The sequence below is a fragment of the Puma concolor genome, chromosome B2, assembly GCF_028749965.1.
Source record: "Puma concolor isolate L17-30 chromosome B2, mPumCon1.1.hap2, whole genome shotgun sequence".
NCBI classification, from domain to species: domain Eukaryota; kingdom Metazoa; phylum Chordata; class Mammalia; order Carnivora; family Felidae; genus Puma; species Puma concolor.
The window spans coordinates 40,849,076-40,861,463 of record NC_141671.1 but is presented as its reverse complement, the minus strand read 5'-3'; the positions used below and the strand labels follow the sequence as shown (position 1 = coordinate 40,861,463).

Below are 12,388 nucleotides of genomic sequence, written 5' to 3'. Positions count from 1 at the left end.
AGGCCCTCGAGGGGCGGAGCAGGGCGGGGCGGGACCGCGGGGGGCGTGTGCTGCCCTCTGCCGGGCGCGGCGGGAAGTGGGTGCGGATTGACAGTGGGAGCCCTGGCGCCCGGCGCGGGGCTCGGTGACAGCGGAGGCGGCGGCCGCGGGCTGGACACAGGGAGCGGCGGCGGCGCCGACGGCAGCGTGAAAGGGCGGGCAGGGCGGGCCTTCCCGGTGGCGCGGAGCCGGAGGAGTCCGGGAGGGGGCGGCAGGCGCAGCTCGCGGGCCGGACACCTGAACTTGGGACAAGTTGCCGGAGCCGCGGGGGACAGGCGGCGGACGGATTGACCTTCAGAGATAGGTGAGAGGGACCGAGGGCCAAAGGGTGAGCGGAAGGCTGGGAACCCCGGACCCAGGCTCCCCCGCCCTGATTCTGTGGGTCCGGGAGACAGGTGGGTGGATGGGGGTGCCGGCTGAAGAGGGGACAGGGAGTGTGTGCGCCGCGCCGCGCCGCCACCCGCCCCGCTGTCCGTCTAGCCCGAGACGTTGGGCACATGGCCGGAGCGGCGCTGCCCGCCGAGCCCAGGAACTCCTCCGGCCCCTCACTGCAGGCCCGGGCCGGGGGCGGCTTCTCTGCGACCTTATGTAACCAGGCGGGAGGGGCCGGGGCGGGCATGGGCCTTCCCGGCTCCGGAGCTGGGAGTCGAAGGGGCGGGAGGCGTGGGAGTGAACTTGCAACAAGTTTGAGGGACGTGTGGGCCTTGCGCCTACTCCTTCTCCACCGGAGGCGGTTGGGGCGGGTGGAACGGGGGACGGCGCCGGAGGCCCGGGAGGTGTGCGGGGGCCGAGTCTGGCCCGGCCAGGCCCAACCTGGATGGTCCGGGGGAGTGGGAGGGCCGGGGCGGCGCCACGCCCCCGGGCTGGAGGGGGGCGGGTGGAAGTACCATCCTCCCCACCCCCCTTCCCGTCCCTTCTTCTCCCTCGGTGTCTTGAAGAAGCCGCCGCTGCCCGCGTCCCCTGGTATCCCTGAGCTCTGTCTTTTTCTCCTCCTTGCATTATTCCCCGACCCGTGGGAGCCCCAAGCGCAGAGCTCGCCCTCCGCGCGCCCCTTTTTTTACTTTCCCGGGAGCTCCCGGCCATCTGCCCGTCCCCGAGTACCCCCCACCTTCTAGGTCCCGAATCCCGGAAAACACGCCCCCTTCCCCTTATTCCCTTAGTTCGCACCGCCCAACCCCATGCTGCCCCGCCCCCTAAGTCCGCGTTCAGTCTTCTCCCCACCTCCCCGAACCCGGGTCAGCTACGCGGGCGCCGCGCGTGCACTTCCCTCCTTGAAGGGAGAGGGTTGATGTCAGCTCCGTTCCCGCCCCTTGGCCCCTTCTCGGCCAGGGGTTCTGGCTTCACGCACGGCTGCCCCGAGCTGCTCCGGTTTGCGCGAGCAGGTTCGCGCCGCAGCCGCCTGGCGTGCCCCAGCCCCGCGCACAGGGGGGAAGAAGGGAGGGCGCCCGGGGCGGGGCTCGTCTGCACGCGCGTCCGCACTGCCCGGAGCTCCCCTCCCCGCTCTCTGGCGGCCGCTCACCGCGGAGCCCTTCCCATCACAGTCCACTCCAGCCGGGAGTCTCTCGCCCGTCTGTTCTGGGGACTGTTCGGCGCGAACGGTTTCGGACTGGCGTTGAATGCGGTGCTTTCTTTGGCTTTGCGTCCGCCGGAGAAGTGTTAATTGCCGCCCAGACCCCACCCTGAGTGAGGGGTCTTAGTTGAGCAGGGAAGGGGCAAGGCCGATGCAGGCCCTTAGTGATACTTCTCCGATGTGGGCTCGGGCCCCTGCACCCTCCCGGTCCAAGATTCCACTGGCCCAAGACCTGGCAATTCTTGGGGTGGGGGGAGGAGGTAGCTCTGGTTTCCTCTTGGGCGGCCAGATGCGGTTGGCTCAGATCAGAACGTAGTTCTTGGCTCCTTAACCTGTTCGCGCTGAGGCTTTCTCCGTGCCCAGCCTGGTGGACAGCCTCTAGGCCCTGCCCTCAGGCAGATCACAGTCGGGGGGAAAGATGCCAGCGATAAAGGCCAGTCTTAGACACAATGGAGGGGAGAGTCCTGCGTGGTAGTCTGCTGGTATGCTGGTGCCATGCCTCAGTTTACCCAGTCATGGGTAAAAGCAAAGCAATTTACTTGGTCACCTTCTTTCTGCCTGCGCCCCCCCCCCCCCCCGCCCCCGGCTGCTGGGGTGGGAGAACTGGGAACCAGAAAGTGTAAATGAAGTGCCGTTTGGGTGACTGTGCTCGCTTCTCTGGAAGGGGGCCAACGTTACTTACAGTTTACAAGGTCTGTTACAGCTACAGTGCTGTTTTGCCCTCTGCGAGGTGCAGACAAATCAGAATCCTATTCCAGCTCCCACGGAAGTGGTGCAGGGCATGGGGCAGGGGACATCCCCTCAGGTGAAGACTACATTCATGGAAAACTAGCTGGGCTTCCGAGGGCTGATGGCAGGGTGACTCACAGTCAGATGGACAGGGGGTGGGCTAGGGCAGGCAGGAGCCCATCCAGGGGCCTGGGATGCTGGGATACCCAATGCCCACCTCCATTGCCATTGAGGCCCCCTTTCAGCCTCCCACCCTTCAGGCCTGGCTGTCCTTTGAGGGTCTGGCTTCTGGCCCTGATTCCTCTTGGAGCTTTGTTTATGGCTGTAATTGTATCATTAGCTGGAGTTTATAGAGTTACTTAGCACCTGCCCCCACAGGGAGTGGCTCAGCCACCCCCTGGCTTCTGTCTCTTCCTTTTCAAAGTCAACTTGGTTTCTGCCGGCAGCAGGCAGCAGGGGGGTTCCCCAACCGCAGCTGGCATGAAAGCCAGGTTGGGCCTTTGTCCTAGGGATGGAGGGCAGTCAGCACTTGGGGCCCAGCTTGGGGCTGCCCTCGAGATGACCGTGGAAATTGGGTTGACCTCCTCTGCTCCAGAGGGAGGGAGTTCGGGATTTCTAGTGCTGCTAGAAGTGTCAACGTCCCAGGATGCAGCAAGTGCATATGCATGTAAGGTGTATATCCTCATCTGAAAAAAGAGAGAGACAAACACACGCTCCTTCTGGGCTCTTGTGAGGATTCAGGGTGGAGCAGTGCCTGGTACATGGTGAGTCCATAGGGTTGCTGTGTGTTCCACTGTGGGTGAGTGAGATTGATACGAGTTTTGTGTGTGTGGTTATGAGATTCTAGGTATCTAGATACATGTGTACAGATGAATTGTGTACGTGTGTGTCTATGAGAATATCACACGATATTATATTAGAATATTCATCTCGTCTCTATGCTCTAATAGAACAGTATCCTAATAAAGTTATAAACAATAGTTGCCAACATTTATATTGTGTGTTTGCTCTTTGGAACGAAGTAGGGATGATTGTTTTCATTACATAGATTCAGAGAAGTTAAGCAAGTTGCCTGAAGTCACACAGCTTCAGAGTGGTAGAGATTCTAACCTGGGCCCAAGTGACTCCAAAATCCATGTTCTCAATCTCTAAAGAAGACCACTTCAGGGTTTCTTAGGCGTTCTGTCCGAAAAGGTGGGCAGAGGGTGGTCTGGCAACCTTCTTTTCCCCAACAGGGTGTCCTGCTCTGAGCAGGGGTGGGAGCTTGCTGAGGCCTCTGCCCCAGGACTGCACCTGTCTCCCGGCAGTGCTGCTGAGCTGCTGACACAGGTGACCAGAGTTCTGTGCCGAGAGCTCTCCCGACCTGCCCAGGGAGAGGAGTTCAGACCAGGCTTCCTGGGTCTCCTTGGTAACCTCACACATTAACTTACAGCAAAGCCCTCACTAGGCACGTGTTTACTCAGATGTGGGGACAAGTCTGTAGCAGCTATGGAGGGAGAATGAGCCGCGGCCAAAGTCGTGAGCCTACTGGTGTCCTCTCACTGACAGGCTATGTGTCTGGGGCAGGTCCCTGCTCCTCTCAGCCTCAGTTTCCACATCTGTGTACCTAGATCATCTGTGGGGTGCCCTCCAATGTGAACCCTCTACCTATCTTTGGCAAAGGCACCTGGACAGGAGAGGCTTCCAAAAGGGAGGGACGTGTTGTGGGTGTGTGTGTGTGTGTGTGTGTGTGTGTGTGTGTGTGTGTATGGTGGGGGGTGTGGTAGGGGGTACTGCTGAAGTCCACTCAGTAGAGTTGTAGCTATAGGCTGGCCCTGGTGGTGTGACCAGCCAGTTTTTCCTGGGGCATAGTCACAGCCAGCATGTACTGAGCACTAGCTAAGTGCCACCTAGCCAGGAGATTGTTAAGAGCATGAGCTCTGGGGCTAGGCTGTTTGGCTTGGAATCCCACCTCTGCCACTTACCAGCTGTGTGGCCCTGGGCGAGCTGCTTAACCCTGCTGTGCCTCTGTTTGCACACCCAGACTAACAGTGCTATAGTAAGGGCTAAGTATTCTGCTGCACGCTGCATGTACAGGACCTCGAATGGTGTCATGCTCAAAAAAGTGTTATCATAATGGACTCTTACGGCTCATTTATTTCTTTATTTCTCATTTCCAAGTGAGGAAATGGAGGCATAGAGAGCTCCAGTGAAGAAAAAAAAAAAAACCTATGGGTTGCAAACAGGATTCCGCCACACGTCTGACATCCTCAAACGAAATGCCTTACGGGGGGTTCTTTGTGGCTTCCTTGGCCGCAACCCCCGCTGTTCCCTGTTGACCACACCTGGTCTCTACATTTGACAAGGTAGCAGAGGGAACTTGGCAATGCTTGCAGCATCTCTGGAACCCCTGCCCCACCCTGCCCTGGTCCTGGCCCTGGGGATTCCTTGGGTAGCATCTGGCTTGGCCACTTACTCCCCATTCCTGACCCATGGCTTTCCCCTGCACTTCTGCTGCCTGCCCCTCCTCCCCTCTGCACCAGATGTACAGATCCCCTTGGCTGCAGTGTGACCGAAGGCAGCCATGATATCCCAGCAACAGGGCGGGATCTGGGACTTGTTGTGCCCACAGGAAGTGCTTCGCTGTGGGGCGACGGGGCGGGGGGTGACAGCAGAGGGTAGCTGAGAGGGGCAGAAGCAAGAGGCAGAGTCATCACCAGCTTTCTTTCCTGGCCCTTAAGTGTGGGCATGAGGAGGAGGGGAGAAGGGACGTCTGACCATGCCTGCCCCCCTCCAGCTTCCTTGGGGGCAAGCCTCCTTGTTGGCTTTTATCCCAATGGCAGAGACCCTAAAGTAAAATGTGATGCCATGGGGATTAATCCCTAATTCCAGCAGACTTGCCAGAAATCCATAGTCCATATTTCCTCCTCCCAGCCCTTGTTCATGCTGGTCCCTTCTCCTGATACACGCTCCTCTGCGCCCCTCCCCCTGTCCAAATCCTTGGTCCATCATATATATATATATATATATATATATATATATATATATATAGTGCATGTGATTCTTGAAGGAGGAGCTTTGGCATCAATATGTTAAAAATTCCCCAAATGGGAGTATCTGAGTGGTTCAGTTGGTTGAATGCCTGACTCTTGATTTCAGCTCAGGTCATGATCTCATGGTTTGTGCAGAGCCTGCTTGGGATTCTCTCTCTCCTCTCTCTCTCTCTGCCCTCTCTGTTCATGTGATCTCCCTTTCTCTCTCAAAATAAATAAATAAAGTTTAAAAAAATTCCCCAAATGATTCTGATGCCCTTTCTCCAAGGCTGTGGCTCTCAAATTTGGGCATCAGAATCGCCTGGAGAAGTTGTTAAGACACAGATCGCTAGGCTTAGTTTAAAAAAATTCCCTAAATGATTCTGATGCCCTTTCTCCAAGGCTGTGGCTCTCAAATTTGGGCATCAGAATCGCCTGGAGCAGTTGTTAAGACATAGATCGCTAGGCTTTACCACCAGGGTTCCTGATTGAGTAGGTCTGGAATCAGTAGGTCGGCAAATTCCAGTAGGTCTGGAATTTGTATTTCGGATGAGTCCTTGGGAGATAGATGCTAATGTTGCTGGTCCCCAGACCACACTCTGAGAACCCACTGCTTTGTAGCTACCCAGCCAAGAGCTTTCTGTCTCCTGGGTCTCTGATTGCTTTGGGACTCTTAGGTCTGTCTCCTTTCTGAAGCCAGGTCCCACGAGGCAGGGACCACTGTGAAACCATTTGGTGACCACCAGTCCCTGGTATAATCGGCCTCCCTTGCCCACTCTGCCTCCCTGCCCCCACCTCCCATTAAACTGACCACTGTCCAGCCTTGTGGTCTTGGCACAAGACCCTCTGGGACAAGTGCTCAGAAAATCATTGCTGCTTAAGTACGGTGGGATGAGGTGGACAACAAAGGATAGCACTGTCCCCAGGAGTCATCAGAACACGGGGCAGGGTCTAAAGCTCCTCCTGCAAAAGTGCTTGGAGCCAGAGTGGCATTGCTGGAACACGGGGTGGGGTGGGGGGGGGGCATCCAGAGTGGCCCTTGACTTTGTTGAAATGAGGCTGTAGAAACACCCATCATGTTATTTTACTTTTCTACCTCATGGTGGGCAAGTATTGGATCACTGTTTGAATTGTGTTTCTTGCTAAAAAAAAAAAGAAAAAAAAAAATGATAGGGACGCCTGGGTAGCTCAGTCAGTTAAGGGTTAAACTTCAGCTCAGGTCATGATCTCACGGTTCGTGGGTTCGAGCCCTGAGTCAGGCTCTGTGTTGACAGCTTGGAGCCTGGAGCCTGCTTCAGATTCTGTGTCTCCCTCTCTCTCTGCCCCTCCCCCTCTCATGCTCTCTCTCTCTCTCTCTCTCTCTCTCTCCCCCCACCCAAAAATAAATAAATGTTAAAAAAAGTTAAAAAATGATAAAACATGCACAAAAAGCAGCTGTTCCTTTCTCCTTTCCTCAGACTGGAGACGCTGGGAGGGCGGAGGGAGGAGGAGGTGTCACTGTTGGATGTAAAGGTGTCTCCATCATCTTCTAGGAGGACTTGGGCCTTCGGGACAGCAGATAGTCAGGCCACCTTGGGGGTTCACTCCTGGGCTCTTGGGGCAGTTCCTTCCTTGGAAGCTGGACGAGCTGGGGCAAACCCCAGTGGGAGGCGAGAAGAGGTGCCCTATCCCCAGTGCTTAGAAGAGAACCCGGTATACAGTGGGTGCTCAGTAAATCTTTGTGGAGTGAATGAGTGAATGGGTGTGACTTGAGCCCCATCAAGTGCCCAGAAATGAGGACACAACAAACACTTTACTCAGGGTCTCTGCCCTGCAGGCAGGGTATCAGCTTCAGGTACTAAAACTCAGGGACAGGTACATAGCTGGACAAGAAGGAGCTCTGCTCCCAGCCCCCGCCCTCCCCAGGATCCAGGTCCAGCCTCACTCTGGTTTGGGGCTGACCATCTGTCTCTTCCTGTAGAGAGTTTGCCAACAGCACCTCCCTGCCCCCCCCACCCCTCCCAACCCCCCTTCGCCACCCTCCCCCACTGCCAACCCCTCCCCCACCCCCCACCCCTGGTTCTACTAGTGGGTCTGTGGGGTGGGGCTCTGGTTTGTTTTCTCCTGTTTGCCAAGGGAAGTCACAGCCTGTCCTCTGCCTTGTTTATCATTGGTTTGGGGACAGCACCTGCCTCAGCCCCCCTACAGAGGTATGGAGTGGCCAGGAGGTGACACACTATCCTGTCCCGCCCCTGTTGCGTCTTGTCCTCTCCTGGCTCTAGCCAGGTGTGTTCTCAGCTGCCCCTGAAGCATGGTGCTGGCTGGCTTTGCCGTGGGCCGACTGGGGCTGTGGGGCTGAGAGGCTTAGTGGCCAGCTGGCTACTACTACCCCTATATTTTGGAGAGTAGAGGACTGAGGCCTGGGGAGCGTGAGGGAGGCTCTCTGGCACCCCATGGCCTTAAGCACCTCCTGGGTAGCTAACACTGTGCCGGCCAAGCAGGGTCGGTGGGAAGAAGAACACAGCTCCTCCCTCAAAGCTGACAGCCTCACTGGGAATTTCACTAACCACAGAGGACAGAGAAAGGCAGATTGGTGTTAAGATAGAACAGAATTACATACTAAATGAATGTATGCTCTTTGCTCTGAAAAGCATTCTTCCTTGGTCTAGAGAGTTTACAAAAGGGCTCATGCAAGCATGGAGACCTTGGCTCAGCCCTATGCACCCTCCAGACCCCCAAAAGGGCAGCTCTGTTGCTCCCTGGGTCCTCTTACCTGGGAGTCACCTCTGCAGACGTGGGAAGCCTCAGTCCTGGACAGAGTCCTTCCTTCCAGGAGGACTAGTGGCTGCTGAGTGCAAGGGGGAAGGAGCCACAGGGAGGTGGCTGGCCACCCACCTGCACTCGGAAGCCCTGGGCCATGGGGGATATGGTGCTCGGTTGGGCCCAACCACTCAGACCTCTTTGGGTCTCCCTGTTGCTGAGCCCCAAGACTTGACCAGGAACCTGGGGCAGTGATTCTGCTCCCCCCGCCTCCAGCATCGTCCCTTCTTCCCCCTTTCCTCTGCTCCCCACGTCCTCGTCCCTCTCTACCTCCATTGACTTCCACTGCATGTGGAACATTGGCCCTCCATGCATGTATGTCTCTCTCTCCTGCTCTCTCACCCCTTCTCTCCCTCTTAATTTCTTTTTCTGCCTCCCTCCTTTTTGGTGTATTCAGAGGGCTCCTTCAGTGCCTCCCCAGTGTGAATCTCCGAGCCCTGCTGTCGGGGGGCAGGGGGGCGCCCAGAGGAATCTCACCCAGGGCAGAGTGATGTGGGTGTGAAGGCACCCAGCCTGAGGTAGCCCCCTGCCCTTGAGGAGCCAGGGGCTTGCAGTGGCTGGGACACCCCAAAAGTGGTGGTGGGGAGATGCAAGGAGCCAGAGCTGGCTCCCTGGCCAGCTGGGGGAGCCCCTCCACGGACATCTCCGGATACTCCCGCCCCATGACTTAGCTATAGATTCTCATCCAGTTTGTGGGGCCTAAGTATAGTGGTTCTCAAAGTCGGGTGTGAGAAGATAATAGTAGAACTTCTCTTTCTGTTTATTTATATCCCACCCTTGTCTCCCCCTTTTGTTGTGAAATACACCACGAGTGCTGATAAGCACTTAAACATACATGCACACGGTAATAAGTCATTGTAAAAGTGAACACCCAGGCAGCCACCACCCCAGTGAAGAAACAGAACGTAGCCTGCACTCCAAAATCAGCTGGTGAGCCTGGCCTCTGTCACAACCCCTTCCCCCCGAGGTAACCACTATCCTGATCTTTCTGGTAATCAGTAATTGCTTTTTCTTATCACGTAACCACCGATGTCTGCAATCTTTATCAAAAGAGTGTAGCTTTGCCTGATTTTGAATTTGATACAGCCAGAACGACGCCGAACATGTTCTCTAACGTTGTGTCTTGTCCACTCAGTGCGTTTGTGAAGTTCACCCATGTTGCTCCGCGGAGCCCACGTTCACGGCTGTACACGCAGTTCATTCCACGGCATGCACTTGCCACCACGTTTGCATCTGTCCTGCCACTTGCGGGCATTTGGTTTGCTTTCCTTCCTTGGCTGCCGTGAGCACTACTGTTAAGACTATCCTTGTATGTGTTTCCTGGTGCGTCGGTGCGTACCCTTCTCCAGAGGGCCGATAACCCCGAGTGCAATTGCTAGAGCACAGGGTGTACAATGCATATTTCACCTTTAGGAAATGTTTTGTTAAGTGACTGTACCAATTTATTCCTCACCAGTGGCACCTGAGAGTTCCCGTTTCTCCATATTGTCGCCAACACTTGGTGTTGGCGGACTGCTTAATGGCTGTCGTGCTGGTGAGTGCGTAACAGAAGCGCATCGTGGGTATCACTTCTCATCTCACTCCCCTTTACGTCTGTTTTGTAGACCTGTTTTTGTGGATGCTGGCTGACCCGCACGATATATCCATACGTTGGTATTTATCAGCAGTTTGTGAGGAAAGAAGCAGGCGCTGGGGGTGCCCGTCATTTTTTCCTCATAAGAGTTTGTGACCAAAATAGCCGAGAGACTATTATAATACTGAATGCCAGCGAAGGGCTGGAGGTTGGAGGGGTAAGAAGATGGTCTTCAGAGGAGACCCGCAATGGGGCAGCCTCTGCCCCGAGAGTACTAAGCTCACAGAGGACTCAGGCCCTCTTGCCCAACACATCTGGCCAAGGAGGAGGAAGGCTATAGGGCTAGAGCCCTCAGAGGATACCATGCAACTTAGAATTGGCAGGTGCCTATCCTTCCGGGTCCCCTAGGGCAATAGTTCTTTACCGGGGGGGGGGGGGGGGCGATTTTGCCTCCTAGGGGACATTTGGCAATGTCTGATGACATTTTTAGCTGTCACAACTCAGGAAATGCTGCTGGCACTTAATGGGTAGAAGCCTGGGATGCTGCTAAATATCGTACAATGCCCCGGGCAGCCCCCTACAAGGACTTATCTGGCCCCAGAGTGTCAGTGTTGAGGTTGAGAAATTCTGATCTGGGAACAGAGCCAGGAACTGAGATTTGCCATAAACTTGCTACATGGCTTTGGGGAAGCTACTTCAGTGCTTCAAGCCTCATAGGGAAAATGAGGGTGGCGAGGGGTCCTGCCCCCGCCCCTTCCTGAGGCTGTGGTCAGGACTCGGGGGAGGGTGGCTGTGCAGAGACACTTTGGGACGCATCCCTGCAAAGGGGCCTGCGCTGGTTGTTTTCTTTGTGGTCCCAGCCCCTCCCCCTTGACTGTGCTCCCAGTCCCCTGAACTGGAGGTGTCAGGTGACCAGCTGTGGGCTCGCCCTGGTTCCTGCTATTCCAGGCCTCAGGGCTGTAGGGGAACCGCCCTGAGGGCTCCAGCCTTTTTGATGAGGGCAGCAGAAATGAGGGGCTCACTGGGGGAGCCCTGGGGCCCAGGTAAAACCATTTCTGACTTTGTCCTGAGCTGGGTGGGAGTCCAAGGTTGTGTGGGGTGATAAGAGGTGCCTATCACACTCTTTATCTGAGGCCCCGTTGTAAGTCTGGGCCGTAAGGGATGGGAGTCAGAGGTCATTCTTGGGGGCTCTGCGCACCCAGGCCCGTCTCCTGCTCACCGTCTGTGCCCTTCCAGAGTTGTTATGCCAGAGAGGGCCCAGGGTTGGGTCAGAGTCTGGGTCAGAGCTCCCTGGGCCCCTCTGACCTCCCTGTTCTGGGGCACGCTTCACCTTAGTGGCATCTCCTGCCTTCTCCAGGGGTCACAGCCAGCCTGATCTTCTTCCTACTGCAGTGCCTCTTCTTGAAACATACTCTCATTGAAAGGGTCTAGTAAACTCATCCACCCTGAGGTCTAGGTGACTGACAATGTCTTAATAATTGCCAGGCTTTCTTGGCAAGCAATGTTACCTATCAAAGGCGGGACTCCCTTAGACACCAGAAAGAAGCGCTAGCGAAATGTCAAGTTTCTTTGACAGGCTGTGAGAGAAGTACTTTGGGCGTGAGGAACCCCTGAAGTCACGTGTTGAGCAAGAACATTTTGTCACAAGTGAAAATTGTATGGCGGCTCCTATCTTCCCAGAACTTCATAGAATAACCTTGGTCTCAGGGTCCATTTCAAGGTGGGGCTATATAGCAAGACTGTGAACTGGGTGTCTGGAAGCCCTGGGAAGGCCCAGGACCAAGGTGGCAGATATGTGGTCAGTCCGGAAGGTGGTGGACTGTGGGGCTTTGGGCTGAGAGGGTACATGTCTCCAGGAAGGGCTGGGAGGGTGTATAGGTTAGGGCTGGGCTTGCATTGGACCTAGTAGGCTTCCTGAAAATTCTCCCGGCTCTGTGCCTCTCCATCTTGGGGGGGGGGGGGGGGGCAGGTGCAGCAGGGCCTATGCATTTTGAGGCCAGGCTGTGTGGGTAGTGGGGGGCTGTCAGAGGCTCAGTCTGGGAGGAGGGAGCGCACTGTAGGGGTCCTGGAGCCCAGAGTGGGGGAGATGGGGTGAGATGGAGCTGGGAGCCCGTCTGTGTTGGGTAGTCTTGTGGGTATGTGAAGACTTTCCGGGCGGGCGTGCGGTTCCCTCTGCGCCGTGAGTAATCCTCGGCCACACTTGCAGCTCCCAGGGGATTGTGCAACTTCCTCTCAGGCTGAGATGCAGGGGGCTGGGTGAGAAACAGCACTGGGGAAAATGAGGAAACTGGGGCCTGTGCCGGGGCAGGGGCACGGGCCTGGGCTCTGGCCCCCCAAGTTGCTGAGCTTTCCAGGGGGCCTCCTTCCAGGGGACTTCCGTCTCCCAGGTCTGAGGGAGTGTGTGCACATGAATGTGTGTGTGTGTGTGTGTGTGTGTGTGTGTGTGTGTGTGTGTGTGTGTTGTGTCTTTGGGGAGGTAGGTGAGTGGGGATGAGGCCCCAAGGGCTGAACTGGCATTGGGGTATCTTTCGAAGAGGAACGGCGGGAGATACTGAGTAGGGTCGGGGTTGGGGAAGCAGGTGGCACAAAGGAGGGGTCCCTGGGCCAGGCTCGGCGGGGGGGGGGGGGGGGGGAATGGGGATGGTGGAAAGTGTGGGAAACCAGGAT

At 56.4% G+C, this 12,388-nt stretch overlaps 1 protein-coding gene across 3 annotated transcripts in view; it reads left to right on the top strand.

The window, feature by feature from the left end:
• Positions 1-102: 102 nt before the first annotated feature.
• Positions 103-12,388, top strand: part of TFEB (transcription factor EB) — a 54,282-nt gene continuing 41,996 nt past the window's right edge. The window contains exon 1 of one of the 3 annotated variants that reach the window (XM_086706823.1): positions 103-343. The gene's annotated coding sequence lies outside the window, so the exon portion shown is untranslated. Of the gene's footprint in view, positions 344-2,203; positions 3,103-12,388 lie in introns of those variants that run through there. The other 2 variants (XM_086706818.1, XM_086706820.1) reach the window with 2 other exon arrangements.